The sequence below is a fragment of the Plecotus auritus genome, assembly GCF_963455305.1.
Source record: "Plecotus auritus genome assembly, chromosome: 2".
Lineage (NCBI taxonomy): Eukaryota > Metazoa > Chordata > Mammalia > Chiroptera > Vespertilionidae > Plecotus > Plecotus auritus.
The window spans coordinates 83,067,890-83,081,376 of record NC_137771.1 but is presented as its reverse complement, the minus strand read 5'-3'; the positions used below and the strand labels follow the sequence as shown (position 1 = coordinate 83,081,376).

At 40.1% G+C, this 13,487-nt stretch overlaps 1 protein-coding gene across 2 annotated transcripts in view; it reads right to left on the bottom strand.

The window, feature by feature from the left end:
- Positions 1-13,487, bottom strand: part of ATXN1 (ataxin 1) — a 422,593-nt gene that overhangs the window by 261,479 nt on the left and 147,627 nt on the right. For both annotated transcript variants that reach the window (XM_080658075.1, XM_080658076.1), the window contains one exon: positions 2,155-2,282. The gene's annotated coding sequence lies outside the window, so the exon portion shown is untranslated. The remainder of the gene's footprint in view (positions 1-2,154; positions 2,283-13,487) is intronic.

Sequence of the window (13,487 nt, the reverse complement as noted above, 5' to 3'; positions counted from 1 at the left end):
GATTTATAATGATTGTCAATATTTCACATATATTTGCCACAGTCTATGAAATGGGTACTATTGTTATCTAAATTTTATAAACTTAGACTTCGAGATGGAAAGTTAACATCCTGGGCATCACATCTCAGAAAAAGAGCAGGGCTGGAATTTGAGCCCAGGAAGTCTGGAGCCTGGCATCTTCCCACTGTGGTCCCCAGCCTCTGCTCAATATGGTGCTGCCACAGTTATATCTAATCATGCTCCCAACGTTGGACAGATACGTGTCTGTATGTGTGTGTAGATGTGTGTGTACACACATATGTGCATATAGAGATATATGCACATATGTGTATGTATATAGACACCCACATAACATTTTAACTAATGAGCATACAACTTCAGATCTATGTTTAATATAGGCTGTTTATGAAATACCTTTTTATTCTTTTTTTTTTTTTTTGATTCCCTCCCGGCGCCCCCTATTCTTGTTATAGAAAGAAAAACTATGTTTTCCAGTGAAAAAATATCGCTTTCCAGTGATCTTGTGGTCATCTGAAAATACTTGGCTATGAAAGGATAAAAACTTAAAATTCCCTAGGGCCCTTCCATACCTTCTTGATTTAGTATTATTTCTCAAATGTCAAAAACTGGTAATGTACACATGCCACTATCTACAGCAGGAAGGTTCTTAAAAACAGTATGATTTATTAATAAGTGCCCTCCCCCAAAAACCATGGGGATCCCATATCTCATATTCAATTAGCAATGACTTTTTTTTTTTGTTTTCAAAATTCTTATTACTGATAAAATTGTATGGCATAGGTACTCTCATACACTGCCTCTGGAAATAGAAACTGATATGACTTTATTGGAAAGGAATTTAGCAGCAAGTAGCAAAAGTTTTAAAACTGAAAAACTCTTAAATTCAGCAAGTTACTGCTAAGGAATTATCTTAAGGAAGCCATGAATACTGGCAATTAATACCCTATATAATAAACAGGTAATATGCAAATAGACCGAATGGCAGAACAACCGAACAACCAATCAAAGTGTAATATGCTAATGATATGCTAAGGCTGCTCAACCACTCACTATGATGTGCACTGACCACCAGGGGGCAGACAGTCAACTGGTTAACCAGTCGCTATAACGTGCACTGACCACCAGGGGGCAGAGGTTCAGACTGGTAGGTTAGCTTGCTGCTGATGGGCCAGACATGCCCTGGAGGCCTCCCATGGTCCCTCCCTGGCCCAATGGTGCACTGGTGGGGTCCCTCAGCCTGGCCTGTGCCCTCTCTCAATCCTGGACCCCTTGGAGAGCTGGTTTCAGCCCAATCCCGCAGGCCACTCCCCTTGGGAGGGCGCCAGATGCAGGGCTCATGGCTGGTGAGCGCTGCAGCGCAAGCCTCTCCCAATCAGGACTGATTCCTCACGAGCCCGAGGCAGGCACAGTGGGGCCGGGATGAGCGGGAGCAGCAGGTAAGAGCTGCAGGTGCCATTGGACTGCAGGTTTCGGCCAGATCCCTGAAGGCCACCCAGAGGGACCCCACCCATGCACAAATTTGTGCACCAGGCCTCTATTAAAGCTATCAGAGCATTCTTGGTAACATAAGAGCAAAAAAAAAAAAATAGAAGCAAATTAAATGTCCAACTAGAGAGGATCAATTAAATGTATTGTAGGATATGCATTCAATGGTATGCTATATAATCATTAAAAATATTGTTGCAGATAAATATGTTGCTATGAAAATATGTTCATTATTACATTAAGAGGAATAAAAATGTTAGATGAAAGGTGTTAGAATATATTATAATGGTCCCTACTACCATCTGATGGTAGTTTCTCTAGCTAAATTTATAAACACCATCATCCAAATCATCCCTTTCTTATCAGTCTTGGCATCCACCTTAATCAGTGATTTCAACATACACAGAAGTTATTTTCTTTCCCATAAGGATTCCATTTTTATAAAAGAGACAAAGAATAAAGAAACGGAGAATATGTGAATCTAGAGTTTATGTTTATGTTGTCTGTTGGTGTGTGTGTGTGTCTATGTATGTGTAGGAGATATATATATATACACATACATACATATATATATATCTCCCCCACTATCTTGGGGACTTGACAATTAAATGATCATTATTTTTAGTTAAAGATTTTGGAGATATTTACCTGTACCATGTGCTTTCATCACAATGGAGAAACATAAGCAGTCGGCTCCTTCCCAGCAGATCTTTTCACATGGATTTTGCTTGAGTAGAAAGGGTGGCAGTAGAAAACTCAGTGTAAAATGCCTAGACCTGTAAGTACAAAAACAATATTCCCACTGAGTGAGGCAGCTTGCTGTGACCTTCATTCACATTAACTGGTCAGAGAAAAAAGAAACACATGTGCATAATCTCTCTCTCTCTCTCTCTCTCTCTTTCTCTCTCTCACTCACTCACACACACACACACACACACACACAACTCATACTCACTCACACATCACACACACACACTCACTCACCTCTCCTGGGATGATAGGCTTCCCATCCTATCTTTTGACCTTAGGGGCATCACCAACAAATTAAGCCTGTTTCTTCCCCTCCTTCTCGCCTAATGATTCCCAAACTTCAGAGAAATAAAAAATAGTTCTCCTCCAGAAAATTTCAGGAGCATCACTGAATTTGATGATCTCTATGATTCCTATTAGTCCTAAAGTTAAACAAACTCAATACATGTATTTACCATAATAGCTTGACTTTCATTTTCAAAACTGTAGGTGCCTCTACTGGTGACTCAGGTCAAGCATGGTATCACTGACATTCAAGCTCATCACTAACATTTATTGAACACTAACTTTGTTCTTGGCACTTTGTTAATACTTCACACCCATCACCCCCACCCCATCACACTATTATTGACCAAAAAGCAGAGTCATTGCTGCACTTGACGCTCAGCACTTTGGTCTCCTAGGCCCCATTGCTGAGCCAATATTATTCATGGAGGCCATGCTCATAATTCCAGATTCCAGTACTATACCATCTCTCCAAAACTGATCTTGCTATCAACACGCCTGTACTTATTTATTACAAAAAAAAAGTTAAACATCAAATCAACATCATCTTATTTTCCCCAGAGTTTACAGGCCCCCTAAGTCTTAGCATTGCTCTTTTGGGATGTGACTATCCTTCGATTTTAATTCCCAAGCCATACTGAAATCAACGTGTTCATATTACAATTAAGGGCAGATTTATAGCTATTTTAGTAAATAAAAAGTACCAACTAATCCCAAATCTAGGTGCCAACACACTAAGGAAAAACCTAAAATCCAAGTCCTGCCTAACTGGCTAAATTTTATTAGGAAGAAGGCAGTTAAAATCAAGAGCCATATGGAAATTCTTTTTTTAAGATACTTAATTAAAGAGAGGAATTTCTATACATTATAATATATCTATGGTGTAAAAAAAATACTTGTTTACCTATTTACAATTCTTCATACTATATACAGATCTTAGAATCACTGCAACACACAATAGATATAAGCACATCAAAGTTGTTAATGGGTCACATATTGATTTCCCTTTTGTATTCCTACATATATGTAGGTATGTGTGTACACTGTTCTGATTATGCCTCTGTGCTTTTGAGCATGCCACACCCTTTGATTAGCATAGTTTTCCACTGAGCTCAGATTCTTACCCTAGCCCCCAGACGCAGTGCAGTCCAGCCTTCATGCTCTTTTCCAGCCTGCACTCCAGCTTTTCTACCTTACTTTTAAGCCTTTAAAAGCACCTTGTTCTCCTAGTCCTCACTGCTGAGGTCTCTTCCCAAATAATCCACATTCTTCATCAAATGACCTTGTATCATTTTCTCCTTCTGCTCTCAGCTCAGTCCTGTTCTCAGGGAGCCTTTCCCGACCTCCTTAGCCAGGTCACTATCTTCTTATACTTCTATAGAATCATTTTCCTATGTTAATACTGGCCACTTTTGAGGTTTTACATTTTTTGATAGATTCACTGATTGATGCTTGTTTCTGCCACTAATTAGTAAACTCTACGAAAGCAGAACACGTGTGCTTTTGTCTACCTGTTTATCCTCAATATCAACACAATGCTTGGCACATTATCGGCACTCAATAAAAACCTGCTGAGTGAATGAATGAGGGAGAGAGGGATGGAAGAACAACCATTATCATAATTAGTGTTTGTTGAATTAATCTGCTGATGGCTTTTCGACACAGAGGGTAAGGTCTGCATTCCTTTGAACAGCATGCAAGGCCCCTGGACCTGACCCCAGCCAGCTATGCCGCTCCTCCAGCTTCGCTTGACCCTCAGCACCTTGGAATCCCTGCAGCGCCCTGACCAACCCTGCCTGGCTCCCACTCATCTCCACACTCTGGTCTACTCTGTTCCCGCTGCTCAGCACCTCTTCAAACTCAGACTCATTCTTCAAGGCTCAGTGAGGGCTGCTCTTCTGTGAAGACCTCTCAACTACCTTCTGGGAAGCTGAGGCCCTCTTTTCCCACTTTTCTACAACACTCTCTGCTAAAAAACCAATCATCGTATTTTCTTGTACTTGTGCTTTAAGCAAGTCTATCTCTCCCAATGCATCTCAAGTTTCTTAAAGGCAAAGGGGGGGTATTGCCTCATCACACTATCCTCAGAGTTAGCACATCAGCCTAGAACATAAATAGTCAACAAATAAATATTTGTTGAATGAAAGTATATATTTCATATGTGCAAAGGTCCACAGTTCACTATTTAAAATATATTAATATAGTATATTTAATTATTATTAAATGGTATGACGCATAACAGTTATAAATTAATCTGTAAAATGGGGATAACACCTACCTCACAGAATAGTTGGGAAAATTAAATATTATACCAGTAAAATGTTTTGCACAGAGCCCAGCACACTAGAAGCACCTAGAAATAGTAACTGTATAGCCATCACTGTCAATATTACCGTTAGGACAACCATGTTGAATTTGTAATTCATGCTTCAAATTTAAGTTTTATTTGACAATGCCTCTTCCTACTACCAGTAAAACATTAATTAGCATTAACATCTCTGTAAAGCCGTAAAAATGGCTGAAGAGACACTCAGTTAACCAAGGATAAAGGTGAGTCTTACTCACTACAATCTATAATAATAAAAGTGTAATACGCTAATTAGAGCGAACGTCCCCCTAAACGTCCTTCTGGACTAAGCCGGGGCTGCAGCCACAATGGCTGTGAGGGAGGGATCCAGGCAGCCGCCCACGGCTGCGAAGGCCTACTCTTGCAAGAATTTTGTGCATCGGGCCTCTAGTAGATGTATAAAGGCAGAAAGCATCAACACAGAAGATGTATTGCTGTTCAGAAATTATCTATAAAATCTAAATGATAGAAACACCAAATATTATCATTCAAATGCCATAAATATTTACCTTAAAGAATTAGGAATGTTTATTGCAAATTATTTCTTTTGCTAATAAAACAAGGTAGATATACATTTCTTTTAATTACTGGACAGAGTAATATAACTTCTACTAGTATAAATAAATATTATGTTTTAGCCTAATTAATATGCCAGGAAGTATATGAATTAAGAGCAAACACATTATCTATTAAGAGCTATTCTTATTTACATTTGTTGAAATTTAATGTAATAGACTTATGCAAAGAGGGAAAAAGAGGCAAGACAATTCTGCAACAATATTTTTTAAAATAATGTCAGACTGAAATTGTTTACAAATGCTACCAGTGCACAGTTGAGCAGAATGAACTGGTAGTAATTTATTCTACAAAGAAGCTTATCAGTCCTATGATGCCCTTTTATTGACATACTGGCCAAATTTAAATAATGACCTCAAAGGTATTTTATATACTGTGTGCTACTGACATATAAGGTACTATCATTACTGCATTTGAGATTTCTATTAATAATTCATCTTTATCTCTCTGATAACTGATAAAACCCAAAGCAAGTCAGATTTCTAATTGGAGCTTAACCATTTTCTGAGAAGTATTAGAGCTACAGAGGGAAAATATTATAAAAAATGCTAAGTTCTTAACTTCTAATTGTTTTACCACTAGAATGCTACACTACTTTTAAACTGAATTACAATTCTATTCATTGGCCACAACCATTGACCAGTTTATTGCAAATATATTGTTCTCTGGAATGTAATTAAGACGCAAAGGTAGGACAAATTTAGCCCAAAAAGTCTTAATTTATTTAGATAATTTTGATCTGAATTTACTATTGATCTCATCGTATGCTTGTAGGAAAAAAATCTGGTGAAACCTTACGAATATAAGGCAAAATTCCTCTTTATTTATGCTGATTCCTATATCTGAAATCCTTCAAATGCAGCTCAAATGCTCAGATGTCATTTCCTCTGTAATATGCTCCCACATACATAGCCTTTGTCCTGCTGTGCAATGATCTATTTCCCTCTCCAGATTCTGAGCTCCTGAGAGTACTGACCAGGTCTCTGCATTTTTTTATAACAACCTACACAGTTCTTTTCATATAAACATTCTCACTAAATACTGGTTCAACGTGTCAATGAATATATACACTTTGATGCTCTTAAGACTAAAACGCTACTAATTATGATCTAAAGTTAAAGGTTAAAGTAAAAAAAAAATCCATTTTTAGTGAAATGAAACTCTTAGCATTTTCACTTCCCGATGCATCAGCATTACATAAAAGATGTTGAAACTATTTCAGAGAAGAGACATGCTGCACATTTTCCTGTCTGAGAATTAGTCTGAAAAATACCAGCTACACAGGGGCCTCAGGGTGTTCCCGTGACAAACATTCAGTTAGGTATTGATTCCACACACTTATTTAATGGAAATCGAGACCAAGCCTCTGCCTCCACAACACCAGCACATCACGAATTATTTTATTCAGCTGCTTAAGACAAAGCTGATGAGTCCCAGGAGAGGTGCGCCCACCTCCCCAGTACTGGCCAGCACTTCAGTGATGAACCTCCGCAGCAGAGAACCTCAGCGCTCGGAGAAACACACACCAGCGCCAGACAGCATCTCTCCCTTTTATTGTAATTCTTATTCCCACATGGACCACTTTCTCACGTATCCGCTTTTCATTTTTCAAAACCAAACCTTTAGCCTGTGACAACTTGCCTGGCTGAGTAACATATTACATCATCATCCACATGCCAAATCCTACCTCACTCGAAAGGCCAGAAAAGAACAGTGGGCAGCAAAACAAGTTTCTCATCGTAACCTATCCAGGCTGATCTTCCACGTTCGAAACTATTAGTCACTGTTGGGACAATAAACGTGGATTTTCCAAGCGGTCACCAAGCCTTTTTTCAGGGTTCTCTTTCCTCCAGGCCCCGTGGTTTTCTAGGCATTCAGGAGGAAGAGGGATACAGAGGGCTCCTGTGTCTTCTCTCTCATTCCATTTAGCAACTGTCAGCCTCACCCTGTATCCTCAGCCACCCAAAGGACTCCAGGGACTTCCTGTCAGACCACACCTTCTGTGATGTCAAGATATGGGGGACTATGAAATGGGACTATGACATGAAATAGGTAGAATGTGGGAGCAACAAGGGAAAATTCTGGCTTATATTATCACCTTAAAATATTTGTGTCTTTAGAAGGTAGTGTACAACATGATGACTATACTATGGTAAACACTGCTCTCTGGTATATACGGAAGTTGCTAAGAGTGTAAATCCTAAGAGTTCTCATAACAAGAAAAATATGTTTTTCTTTCTTTTTTCTTTTTTTGCATCTCCAGGAGATGATGGATGTTAACTAAACTTACTATGATAATCATTTTATGACATATGTAAGTCAAATCATTATGCTGTATATCCTAAACTTACACAGTGCTGTATGACACTTATTCGCAATAAAACTGGAAAAAAATTTAAATCCAAAAATATATTTGTATTATGCAAAATTTGAAACATACAAAAGGATGCATAGGACATATATAATATATATGATCTATGAAGCATAACAATAAAATGAACACCCATAAACCGGCCATCCTATTTAATATATTACAGGTATTGCTGCATCTACCTATGTGCTACTTTCCCACACTCTCCCTCCCTCTCCTCTTCTCCAGAGGAAACCAAAATCCTAAATGTTGAATGTATTATTCCCTTAGTATATAATTTTGCTTGATTTTGAAATTTATGAACCATTTTTATCATACTGTATGTTGTCTTCTCTGTGTTTGTTTTCACACAATGCTGTATCTAAGATTTAATATGTTGTTGCAAGTAGCAGTAGTTCACTCATTTTCACTGCTGTATAGTATTCCCTTGTGTGAATTTGTCACTATTCTTCTACTGATGGATTTAATTTTTTTACCTTGTTTATTTTTTTTTCTATTAGAAACAATGTTGTTTCCATTAGAAATAATACAAATAAGCAAAGTTTCTCTGGGGTGCTACCAAAGAATGGATGGGCTCGGTCACAGGTTACATGAATATTCACACTCTTACATAATACTGCAAAATTGTTTTCAGAAATGGCTATGCCAATCTACACTCCTACAGTAGTGCACCCAATCATTTTCTAAACTGTTAAATTGTTTTAAAATCAGGAGGAGAGCTAATTGACCTACAAGTTGTGTTTTTATTGTATAGGCTCAAGTCACGAATATCCATAAAGAAATAAACGTCTTATCTCTCTCTCACACATTGGTGAGTTTATACTTTGGTCCTCACTAAACAAATGAACTACTTCCTAAGATATACTTAATTTTTCCACCTTTAAATACGACATTAACTAATAACTAAGATTGGAATGAAGATAAATAATTTGAAGGCTCCACATAGCTTCATTTCCTAATCATTCAATTCTTAAGCAAGGTGGCTACCAAAGGTATCCAAGAATGCTCTAGAATACATTAGGGCCCATGGACCAAAATTGCCCGTGAAACAGGAAGTCATGTGTCAACTTAAAATACACAAAACTATAGCAAAGCAAGAGAATTATTTCTTTCAATATTAGAGAAGCAGAGGAGGAGATAACTGAGATAAGGAAAAGCCTCACTAGCTTTTATTTCAGAATAGCAAATCATACAAACCTTTGCAAGGAGGTTCTGACAGGCTTAGGCTTAGAGCAGTGGTTCTCAACCTTTCTAATGCCGCGACCCTTTAATACAGTTCCTCATGTTGTGGTGACCCCAATCATAAAATTATTTTTGTTGCTACTTCATAACTGTAATTTTGCTACTGTTAATGAATCGTAATGTAAATATCTGTGTTTTCCGATGGTCTTAGGCTCTACGGCAGCGGTTCTCCACTAGCAAGGTCGCCTAAGACCATTGGAAAACACAGATATTTACATTACGATTCATAACAGTAGCAAAATTACAGTTATGAAGTACCAACGAAAATAATTTTATGGTTGGGGGTCACCACAATAGAGGAACTGTATTAAAGGGTCGCGGCATTAGAAAGGTTGAGAACCACTGGCTTAGAGGGAAAGGCTTCTTCCCTCTCCAAAAGACCAAGGTCAGAGTTTGAGGCGATTTCACCTATAGTCCTAGGTCAAAGTTTGAGCTCCAAATCAGCCAGTTCTACATCTCTTCCCCATGTGTAGCCAAGAGTCTGAGTGTAGAGTCAGCAAAAAAAGAGCATGGGGGAGAGGGGGGGAGGGGAGAGGGGCAAAGAATACAATGAGCTAGTAGCAGGAGAACCCATAGCAGACACTGCAGTGTATTAGGAGAGGAATTAGTCTATTTTTCTTTAACTGACATGCAGTGAGACTAGGGCAGAAGTCCCTAAGACAATCAGTTTTGGCTAATATTTTTAACAGTTTTGACTTTCTTTTACATAGGCATTTATTAGTAGTAGTAACCACTAGCTGAATTTTAAATTATCCTGACCACTAAAGTTTTCACACTTTCTCCATTCTGGTCTCTTTCTTACTGGTGAACCCCAACAAGTAGGGCCTGTGTCTGAAAGGCAAGCAGTGAGGGGAGAAGGAAGAATTGGAGGCCTTCCCCTATACAATGGATGTCTCTGAAAAACTGAATGTGCAAAAAGTAAAACCAACAAGTATTTGCTGTAGTGCCTGCTGAGCACCTATCTGGGATTTTTTGGTGTCTATCAGTGAGGTCTTATGCTTTTTATTAGATTCTCACACTGTTTTTTTTTTAAATTGATTTCATAGAGAGAGGGGAAAAAGAGGGAGGAAGGGAGAGAGAGATTTGTTGCACCATTTATTCATTCAATGGTCTATTCTTGTATGTGCCCTGAGCGAGATCGAACCCACAACCTTCCCATATCCAGATGACACTCTAACCAACTGAGCTCCCTGGCCAGAGCTAGGTTCTCACACTCCTTTAATTAATTAGGGCTAAGGGGCCTTATTATTTTTATTATTTTTTTAATCTTCACTCAAAGATATGTTTTTATTGATTTTCAGTGAAAGAGGAAGGGAAAGAGAAACATCCATGTCAAAGAGAAGCATTCATCAGTTGCTTCTGCACCCATTCTGTGTCCCACCGGGGATCAAACCCCCAACCTGAATATGTGCCCTACCTGGGAATCGAACCCACAACCTTTGGTGTATGGTATGATGCTCTAACCACTGAGTCACCCGGCCAGGGTTAAGGGACCTTATTTTAATCTCAGTGGTGGTACCTTCTCTTTTCAATCCAGTAAACTAGCCAGGCAGTGTTGAGGGAGCAAGACTTTGTTAGTCAAGAAAGCTCTCCCAATTCTGTTTAGTTTCTAAGAGTGTGATAACAAAGCAACCCTATTTTGATATATACTGAGTGGCCAGATTATTATGATCTCTAAACGCATAATAATCTGGCCAATCAGTGTATATCCTATATAATAAAAGGCTAATATGCAAATTGTCCCCTCGACCAGGATTTCTTCCAACAGGCAGGCCCGCCAACCGCCCATGTCCCCTCCCCCTGGCCAGGCTGGCTGGACCCCACCCATGCACGAATTCATGCACCAGTCCTCTAATACACACACACACACACACACACACACACACACACACACACACACACACACACAAAGTGGCCAGATTATTATGCGTTCAGACATCATAATGATCTGGCCACTTAGTGTATAGTACCTGGCACTGGGTGACCATATATATGATGGGGGCGGGCGGGTTGTGAATGTGTCTGTAACCTCAGATGACACTCCATATTACAAAATAGCTTTCAAAATCATCAAAATTATTAAAATCATATTTTAAAGAATCCCTTTGCAACACTAATTGTATTAAAATGTAATTATTTGCCATAACTACAAAAAGCTTGTATTTAAAATGACTTTGTATTCTGATGGCAAATTAAATATCTAGATCCGTGCTTGGAAAGTGCCTGCTGTCTCCAGGTCAGTGGTTGGCAAACCGTGGCTCGCGAGCCACATGCAGCTCTTTGGCCCCTTGAGTGTGGCTCTTCCACAAAATACCACGGCCTGGGCCAGTCTATTTTGAAGAAGTGGCGTTAGAAGAAGTTTAAGTTTAAAAAATTTGGCTCTCAAAAGAAATTTCAATCATTGTACTGTTGCTATTTGGCTCTGTTGACTAACAAGTTTGCCGACCACTGGTCTAGATTATCTTTTCAGAATTCTGTACTTCATTGTGTTTCAAGAGGGACTAATAAATCCTCCCCCTATTCCTTTAAACTCCTATGGGAAGTGAGGTCAGGACCTCCTACCAGGTGGAGGCTGCATGAAATACTACAGCAGCACAAAGGCGTGCCCTTTCCCAAGGCAAAACGGGGATGAGGACAAATCTTCAGCCAGGGCTATGCTCTCCAGGGTCAGGGCACAGTACAGAAATGCTAAACATTCATTATAAGATCTTGCAAAGGAGCTGTTTCAACAAGCTGGACCACCCACCCACTGTACATATCAGCTCCTCCTCTCCTGCCTTTGCTGCCACAGGGCCCGCCTTCCTGCCCCATGACTGGCTGTCCAGCAGGCTCTGGCCACACCTCCAGGGCTCTGAGGAGGAGGGACCACTGGCTGCTGCTCTAACCCCCCTCCTCCTACCACATGAGCTTCCCAGCACCCACTGGGGAGCGCCACCGATCTGGGACAGGAGCCCGCAGCGGCTCAGCTCCGTGGCCGCCTGCCAGAAGCTGAGCTCCTACTCCTTTCTACAAGAGGCATGGTGAGCAAATTAGAGGTTATAAACACCTCTGGTGGAAGGAGGAGAAATCCTTTGGGCTTTGTAAAGGAACTTCATCAGCAGCAACTGTCTCCAAGGTTTAGGAATGATGTGCTCACCCAGGGCCCCTCAGCCCTGCTGGGCGTATGTGGAAAGCACCTTTGAAAGCTGGTCACAATTATGGCAGCGATGCAGGAAAATGTTTCTCTGAAAAGAATGTCTCTCATGTTCGAGGACACTGCTGGCCCCTGATAAGCAGCATAAAGCTATTTTCAATGGAAGAGACAGCATATTCATGAATGTAGTGCTGCCAAATCCACTGGAAGTAAAATATCTGGGCTTCTAACATGAGCTAAAGTTTTATTAGGAAATCAGGAAAGCACACAACTCGGGCCAGGGACAGCAAAGAAAAGCAGCTGGGTTCTAATTTGTGTGGAAAATTGAAGCCATTTTCCAGCAATCTAGAATTAAGTAAAAGCGGCAAAGTCCACAAAGAAGAATGATACTTTGATGCATGTTCGGTAGTTCCTCACACCTTGCAGGAGCTAGTTGCCAATATGGTATGCTTTTAAGATAACAACCCTCCAACAACTCACCGATATCTGAAACTCCATAATTAGTCTTACCTTTGGTTTAAAGATTCTCTCTTTAAATATCAGGATAAGTATGCTACCTTGGAAGTGGAATATCCAGATATCCAAAAAAAGGAAGAAAGAAAAAGAGAAAAGAAATAGACACACATATGGAAAGAGAACAGGTTTTGAATCTAAGCTGAATATTAAATCTAGCACCAGCCATCTCTATAACTTTGGGGAGGTTATTTACTGGCTTGACTCCTAAACTCATCAGCTGTGAAATGAGACAAATACCTGTCTCAGAAGGTGGGTGCAAAGCTAAGTTCAATTATGTATATAAAACTATGTGGCACCCAGACGACACACATGGTAGATATCCAAATGCTAGCTTGCTAGCTTTTCTCTCCCTTTTTTAGAGCAGGTCATGCTAAGGGAGCAAGTGAGGACAACAATAAGAATGGCTGGCTTCCTGGTGTGGAAACGGTAAGGTCAGCAAAGTTGGGGATGGGGGTGGTAGGAGAAAAGGGCACCTGGAGCCTGGTGACAGAATCTATCTCACCAATGTGGTGAGGTCATCTCTGCTCCAGGGCACACGGTTGCTGCAGGCTGACATTTATTTGTAATGTTGACTGGCTAGCAAGACTGTGATCTTAGAAATGGACCTGCACCAAATAGCCAGGTCTCACCTCCTGGGGAGATGAAAAGTTGGGGTACATCTGAACAGTGGTACTACAGAGTCACAGCAAGGGAGTGGGAGCAGGTGAAGCTGTGACCAGGTGGCAGGCAGGCAAGCCAGCAGAAGACACTAATGCAGCTTC